This window comes from Ovis aries, chromosome 13 (genome assembly GCF_016772045.2).
Source record: "Ovis aries strain OAR_USU_Benz2616 breed Rambouillet chromosome 13, ARS-UI_Ramb_v3.0, whole genome shotgun sequence".
NCBI lineage: Eukaryota > Metazoa > Chordata > Mammalia > Artiodactyla > Bovidae > Ovis > Ovis aries.
In genome coordinates, this window is record NC_056066.1 from 78367057 (window position 1) to 78375466 (window position 8410).

General features: G+C 50.5%; 1 long non-coding RNA gene across 1 annotated transcript; it reads right to left on the reverse strand.

The window, feature by feature from the left end:
• Positions 1-550: 550 nt before the first annotated feature.
• Positions 551-4830, reverse strand: LOC132657584 (uncharacterized). Its single transcript, XR_009595989.1, has 2 exons — positions 4390-4830; positions 551-2980 (listed from the first exon to the last, which is right to left on the reverse strand). It is a non-coding gene; the product is annotated as an uncharacterized LOC132657584 (long non-coding RNA).
• Between the last annotated feature and the right edge of the window lie 3580 nt (positions 4831-8410).

The window sequence follows — 8410 nt, forward strand, 5'->3', positions numbered from 1 at the left end:
ACATGGGTCCACCCAGACACGAAGGCAATCGGGAAATGTAGTCCCCTGGCTGGGCAGCTTCTTGTCTACAGCTGCACACTTCAGAGGAGGTGCACGCATCTCTCTGGAGCCTCAGCCATGTCTGCATCAATAGTCTATTTTTAAAAAGTGAATTGAGGAACAGAGCTTGGCCACCCCATTTATCAAAGAGATAAAACACAATATATTTTCTACAAAGTGGGAGGAATCATTCTCCCCCATATTAAAGTTTACCACACAGGAGAGAGTAGTGTTTGCAGAGGAAGAGACATGCCATCCATGGAGTAAAGAAAGGACTTAGACCCACACAAACCTCTCCAGCTGATTTGTGATAAAACTGTGAAAGCGATTCAGTAGGATAACCTTTCTAATACAGTAAGTCCCCTACATATGACTGAGTTCCATTCCGAGAACATGTTTGTAAGTCCAGTTTGTTAAGTCCAACAAAGTTAGCCTAGGTACCCAACTAACACAATTGTTTCTACAGTACCATCTTTAACAGGTTTATAATTCTTTTCACACAAATAATCAATTCAGTTCGGTTGCTCAGTCGTGTCCAACTTTTCATGGCCCCATGGACTGCAGCACACCATTTTTTAATAATAAATTTTAAAAAACACACACAAAAAACCAGAAAACATTTTTAATCTCACAGTGTAGTACCTTAAAAAGTACGGTAGTCGGAGAAGGCAATGGCACCCCACTCCAGTACTCTTGCCTGGAAAATCCCATGGACGGAGGAGCCTGGTGGGCTGCAGTCCATGGGGTCACTAAGAGTCAGACACGACTGAGCGACTTCACTTTCACTTTTCACTTTCACGCATTGGAGAAGGAAATGGCAACCCACTCCAGTGTTCTTGCCTGGAGAATCCCAGGGACGGAGGAGCCTGGTGGGCTGCCGTCTATGGGGTTGCACAGAGTCGGACATGACTGAAGCGACGCAGCAGCAGCAGCAGCAGAGTACAACAGCTGGCATACAGGGGCTGGTATCAAGGGCAAGAAGAGTTACTATGGAGGAGGGAGGGGAGGAGGGGGATGGTTGAGATGAAGGACCGTCAGCAAGAGGAGATGGGGGGGCAAGCTGCAGTGCCACTCACACCTGATACTGATGAAACACATGTTCGCATCTTTGAAAGTTTGCAGCTTGAAGGTTCGTATGTAGGGGACTTACTGTAAATAGTGCGGGAGCAACTGGACATCCATAGGCAAAAAGAAAAGATCTTTGACTTTGACCCAAATCTCACACCTTATAACAAAGATTAAATGGGTCATGGACTTAAACTAAAACACGAAACTATGAAACATTCATTTCTTTTAAAGTAGGAGAAAAGTAGTTTTCAGGATCTAGGGCCAGGCAAAGAATTGTTACACCTGAACACCAAAAACACAATTCCTAAGATGAAAAAACTGATACATTGTACCTCATCAAAATTAAATTTTTTTTTTTGCTCTGTCAAAGAGGATGAAAAGACAAGCTACAGACCAGGAGAAAATATTTGAAAACCATGTATCTGGCAAAGGACTAGTATTGAGAATGTATCAAGAACACTCAAAACTCAGCAATGAGAGAGAAATCCAATTAGAAAATGACAAAAGACAGGAACAGACATTTTATGGACTAGGATTCACAGATGCAAATAAACACATGAAACGATGTTTAACGTCACTGGCCAGCAGGGAAATGCAAATTAAGACCACAATGAGGTATTACTACCCACCCATCGAAATGACTAAAGTGAAAGGTGATGGGAACACTAAATGCTGGCGAAGCCTGGAGAAACTGGATCACTCACGCATTCCTAGTGGAAATGTAAAACGGCACAGTATTCTGGAAAACAGTTAGGCAATGCCTTAAAAACTACCAGATGATCTAGCCATCGTGCTCCTGAATATAGCAATGAAAACTTAGATTCACACAAAAACCTGTACACACATGTTCATAGCAGTTTGACTTACAATAGGCAAAGCATGGAAGTAACCCAGACGCCCTGCAATAATGAACAGTTAAAGAAACTGGTGTATCCATACCTTGGAATTCTACTCAGCATAGAAAGGAACAAAATATTGACACGTGCAACAGTTTGGATGAATCTCTAGGGAATTATGTGAGCAAAAAAAATAATAAGTCAGTCCCAAAGGGTTACAAACCATATGATTCCCTTCACCTTGTTGCTCAGTTGCTTAGTCGTGTCCGACTCTTTGCAACCCCATGGAATTGCAACACGTCAGGCTTACTCCCAGAGTTTGCTCAAACTCATGTCCATCAAGTCAGTGATGCCATCCAACCATCTCATCCTCTGTTGTCCCCTTCTCCTCCTGCCTTCAATCTTTCCCAGTATTAGGGTCTCTTCCAATGAGTCAGCTCTTCACATCAGGTGGCCAAAGTATTGGAGCGTCAGCTTCAGCATCAGTCCTTCCAATGAGTGTTCAGGATTGATTTTCTTTAGGAATATTTATATTGTATTCTTTTTTAAAATTATGTACTTATCTTAGTTGCACTGGGTCTCCCTTGTGCTCGGGCTGGTGAGTGGGGGTTGCTCTCTAGTTGTAGGAGGCAGGCGCCTCGCCGCGGTAGTCTCTCCTATTGCAGGGCGCAGGCTCTGGGCTCAGGGGCTTCAATCATGGCAGAACGTGGGCACAGTATCTGTGGTGGGTGGCTCAGTTACTCCTCGCCATGTGGGATCTTCCCGGACCAGGGATTGAACTGGTGTCTCCTGCACTGGCAGGCAGATTCTTATCCACGGTACCACCGTGGAAATCCGTTTACATAGTATTCTTACACTCATACAGTTGTAGGGATGGAAACGAGATTAGTAGTGGCCAGGAGAAAGGACAGAGTTGGGGGTGGGAGGTGGCTGGGGCTGTGGAAGAGGAGTGGGAAGGGTCTTTACGGGGATGGAGACATTCTGCATCTCGGCTGGATCAGTGTCAGCAATCTGGCTGTGCCATCGTTTAAAAGATGCTGTCATGGGGGAAATGGAGGAGAGGGTAAGTAGGAATCTCTGTTTCCTGAGACTGCTCCTGAATCTACACCAATCTCAACGAAAGAAATTTGACGGAGAATACAAATCCAAGTTTTTCCTACCTAGCCACTTCTGAACACAACTGTATCTTTGGTAACATGGAGGCACTATCAGAATCTCAAACAGCGGATGTCGTGCAGTGGTTAAGTGTGTGGTTTGCCGATGGCACTGGCTGGGTTCAAATCGCAGCCAAGCAGTCCTCTCACCGACCTGAGCCTTGGCTTCCACCCCTGCAAGCGGCTGAGTAGCGGGAGGCCCTGCCTCGAGGGCTTGGTAGAGACTCCAAGAGGTGACTCGAGATTCACACGGGGCCAGCGCTCCAGTGCGCCTGCTGCTCTGTAAATTCCTCATCACTTCAAGGCCGCAACAGGCGGGCGATCGGACCTTCGGGCATCCTCGGCTGGCTCCCTAGCTTGGGATGGTGACCCCCCATCAGAGGTTTGTTCTGACTCCTTTCTCACTAAGGGCTGTGTGCTAAACGGCTGCCCTGAGGTTGGTCTGATGGGTTCTTGCCTGCCCTCTGGGCTCTGGAGCACACTCTCAAGGACCTTTCTCAGTGAAGGAAGAACACAGGCGGTTTCCGTGGGCTGGGCCACTCCAGGGGACCACGAGCCCAGGGGTTAGCCTCTCTGAGGCACCAAAGAGAAGGGATGGAAGGAATGCTGACTGCCTACCTACTGTGTGCCTCATGACTTACATGCTCCAGCTCATCAAAGTCTCCCAACAGTCTTGCACAATAGGTATTATTACTATTTCTACTTTATGCAGGAGAAAGCTGAGGCCGAGAGAGGAATGGACTTGTCCAAGGTTATGGTGGAGCTGAGCCCTAGTCTGATTTCAATTTAGTGTCATTTTGATTATTATTAATAACCTTATTTATTAAGGGCTTCCCTGGTGGCTCAGACGGTAAAGCGTCTGCCTGCAATGCAGGAGACCCGGGTTTGATTCCTAGGTCGGGAAGATCCCCTGGAGAAGGAAATGGCAATCCACTCCAGCACTCTTGCCTGGAAAATCCCATGGACGGAGGAGCCTGATAGGCTACAGCCCACGGGGTCGCAAAGAGTCGGACATGACTGAGCGACTTCACTTTCACTTTCTTTTTATTTATTAAACATCTACCATAACCAGTTGGGATGCTTAGCTCTTTGCTTTGGGGCATCATCACCCCCTCCCCACTTTAGAGAAGAGGAAACAAGGATTAAGAAGGGTGAGTTGCCCAGATGGACTACAGCTCTTGAAGAAGCAATCAACTGACAGCTCTTCCTTCAGCCCCGCCCTCGGCTCGGGCTGAGCTCCTCCGAGACTCAAGCTCGGAGACGTAAATGCTGAGTAAGCAAAGAGTTGGTACCTTGAGGTATGATGCCAGGGCAGCCTGTGGGCATTTTCATGTCAGCTTTGGCTGGCTGGGGTCAGCTGAGACGGCCAGAGCTTCCTGTGGGGGCTTGGTGGGGTCCTGGAGAGCTATGCAGAGACCCTCCCCCCACCACCTTGGGCCTGACAGAGAGTGTGGCAGTTGGAGGAGGCTCAGGGTGGCGGTGGCGGTGACAACTTCCTTTTGAGTAATAACATTTACTGAAAAGCAATTCTGCTTTTAGCACCAAAAGTTCACCACCCTTGCAAGCAGGCGCCTAAGAATATCTCTACTCAACCACAATTCAGACTCACACAGATTCCCTTCTGCCTTACCTCCAGCAGAGTTTTGCGTTTGGTGTTAAAGGGAAACCGAAGACCGCAGTTATTGGAGGAGGCGGGAGGGGTGTGGGAGTGGGGAGTGGGGTGATGCAAGGGGGGCCAGGTGGCATCAACCACAGTGCCCCACGCGTCCACAGGCCGCCTCCAGGAGTGGCCCAGCCCCCTGCCCTGCAGTTACTGGAAAGACATTGACAGGCTCAGAGTGAAACTGAAGGGCTGACCATTTCTCTTCTTTTTACAAGAAAAAGAAAGTGATTGTCCTCGAAACAAGCCTGACTTTGGAGGCTGGGGACTTGCCCTGGCCACTCTGCACGGCAGGGGCAGAGCAGCAGCGGCCCCAGGCGCTCCAGGTTCTCAGCTGGCGCCCTGCCACGTGCGCTGGGTCCTTCGAATGGCCCCTCTGGTCTGTTATTGGAAAGCCGGTCTGTACCGGGGAGGGGATGGTCTGAAAGGTTAGGAGCTCATCCAGGCAGTTGGAGGATGGTGGGGGTGAGGGAGAGGGCCTGATGAGGAGGTGTGGCGCTGGGCAGAGGAAGGAGCTGTAAACAGCAGCTCCAAGTCCCTTCTCTGCCCCGATCTGGCCTCCTGACTTGCACCAGAACCAGATGCGCAGGAGCATGCTCAGTTGTGTCTGACGCTTTGCAACCCCATGGACTGCACCCCGCCAGGCTCCTGTGTCCATGGGATTCTCCAGACAAGAAGACTGGAGTGGGTTGCCATGCCCTCCTCCAGGGGATCTTCCCGACCCAGGGATTGAACCCATGTCTCCTGCATTGCAGGCAGGTTCTTTACCACTGTGCCACCTTAGAAGGTTCCCCCAAACCAGGAACTGTCAGGAAATGGAAAGATGGAGAGTCACAGGAATGCTGGTTCAAATTCCACCAGGGATGTTCACTGGCTGTGTGACCTTGGGCCAGTGATTTCACCTCTCTGAACCTCAGTTTCCTCATCTCTAACATGGGGCGAATAATAGGAAGTCGGGTCATGACCCTCCTCTGCTCGGAATCCTCATGTGGCTCCCACCTCACTTGGCAGAAAAGCCAGTCTTCCTGTGGTTCCCAGGGCTTGCATAACTGCCCCTCTGCTCCCCCTCAAGCTCATCTTCTTCTATTTTCTCTCCTTCCCTCCCCTCCAGCCACACTGGGCAACTTGTGTTCTGCCAGCAGGCTAAATACACTCCTGCCCCAGGGCCTTTATACTCACTGCTTCCTCTGCCTGCAAGATCCTTCCTCCAGATACCCCTCCTTACCCTATTGGGGTCTCTACTGAAATGCCCTCAGGAGGCAGCTCTGACCTTTTAAGTTGCTCCCCATTACTCTTTAACCCTTCAAAAGTGTTAGTTGCTCAGTCATGTTCAACTCTTCGGGACCCTGTGGACCAGCAAGCTCCTCTGTCCGTGGAATTCTCCAGCAAGAGTACTGGAGTGGGGTGCCATTTCCTTCTTCAGGGGATTTTCCCGACCCAGGGATTGAAGCCGGGTCTCCTGTATTATAGGCAGATTCATTACCCCTTTGCCCTGTGTTAATGTCCCTCCAACTGCTTGACATGATTTGGGGACTTTATTAATCCCTGTCCTCCAGACTATATGCTCCAAGGGGACAGAGCTCAATTCTGTGTTATTCTGTTTTAAACCCTGAGGGCCTGGCTCACAGCAGTTGCTCACCAAATGTTTGTTGACTGCACCCAGGCAGGGTTATGTGGTGAGGCTGAAGGCTGAGTGTAGAGACGGTTCTGACCAGCAGAGTCCTTGCTCACTAAAGCGTTACTTCCTTTTCTCCCTTCCCAGCACCAATCACGTGCTACATGCTTGACTTCCCATCACAAAAGGATGCCTGTTGCAGATACAGAACCCACACTGGAGAGGCCAGGCCCACTGCCTGGTGGGGGGACTCTGAGGTGTGGTCCAGGGGCTGCAGCCTCCTGGACGGTGGTGACAGGGTCTGCTGTGACCTGGGCCTGGCTGAGGGAAATGGCTGGGGGGCTCTTTAGACCCCCAAAAGGGCTGTGGGCACAGGAGAGGCTGGCTGTGGCTTCAAGGGACATCGAACCCTGGGCCTGGGGTTCATGCCCTTGCCCTGTAGCCCCCTAGTTCCCATCAAGGGGGCCCAGGGTTTCCAGAGAGGGGCTTTCTCAATTTTCCGTTTCTGGAAAGTTCTGTCCCAGGAAGGGCAGATGTCAGAGGAGCTGTTGGATATGGCTGGAGCCTCAGAGACTCGGAGCCTCCGGGTGTCTTCTCTCCCTGGCATCCAGCCAGTTCCCGAAGCAGAGGGACTTTCCAGAGAAGTCCACCTCCTACCCCTCCTGTGCCTGCCCACGAGACTACAGGCCAAACTCTCAGTGAGGCCCCGCCCCCGCCTTTGTTTCCCTGTTTTTATTTCTTAGAGAGGCCGAGGAATCTGGGGTGAACAGCCCCAACACTAGGCCCACCGTGTGGAAATTTCAGAGCCACAGACTGGCTTGGCACAGGCCCCAGGATGTGACCCCCCCCCCCCGCCAACCTGGACCTCCACCCTGGGCTCTGGGTTGAACTGGGCCTGTAGCCAGCCTAGGGTGGGCTGAGCAATTGCCTGTGAACCCCGTCTTCTGCTGGCAGTTTCACTTCTGCTCGTCAGAGCTGCCTTGCCCTATGAGGACCCCTTCCACACTACTACAGCAAAGCGGATGCAAGTGAGACACGAGCAAGAACTGTCTTCTGACCCTTCAGGGTACCCAGAGGTGGCCAGACCCCCAAACCCCTCAGGGCAAACCTTGCTGCCACCCACAGGCCCTATCCAGCCCAGGAATATGTTTGGTTTGGCCCTTGATGTAATTTAAAAAAATGTGAATCAGTTACCAACATTCAAGATACCAGGAAAGTTGATGTAAAATCCATTTTTCTGACTTCTCTTAAGAAACAGGAATCTCAGGCTGTGCGGGGTCCGCTTTCCTGCAGGGCGTGGAGAAGCTGGAGGGGGTCATGGTTCCCCTTTCAGAGCAGCACAGAGCAGATATTTTCTTCTTCCTCCCAGTCCCTGCTCAGCCCACTTTTCTCATACACATTGCCTACCAGGGTCTTGAAGTATGAGTAGGAGTTCACCAGACAAAGGTGTGGAAAAGCATTCTGAGAAAAAGAAGAGCATGTCTTTGCGATATATCTCTTTAAGATTCACCCAATAAGAATGTATTGAATACTTACTGTACACTCTGGGGCATAGAGCAGGAAACTGACTAGATAAGGATCCCTGCCCACTTTGAGCTCATTACTGCAGACAGCAGCTCTCAGCTGGGTACTATTATGTCACCCAGGGACGCTTGGCAATGTTTGAGGCCTTTGTGGTGTCATAACAAATGTGGGTGGGGGGAGGGGATGCTACTGCCATCAGCGGAGAGAGGCCAGGGGTGCTGCTGAACCAATCATGGCACGCCCAGGACACCGCTTCACAGCAAAGAATGATTTGACCTCAAATGTTCAGAGTGCCAAGACTGAGAAACCCTGGTTTAGCGGGAAATAGTAAACTAAACGAGCCAAGGAACACATCACCTGAAGTCAGGTGGTGCTGAAAGTTTTCTGATGAAACTGATCAGATTGCGGCAGTGGGGATCAGGAGGTGGGTATACGGCTGCCTAGGGGAGGATCTGTTTGCACAGAGACCTAAGGATGAGAAGGAGCAGGTCATGAAAAGATCGGGGTGCCCCCA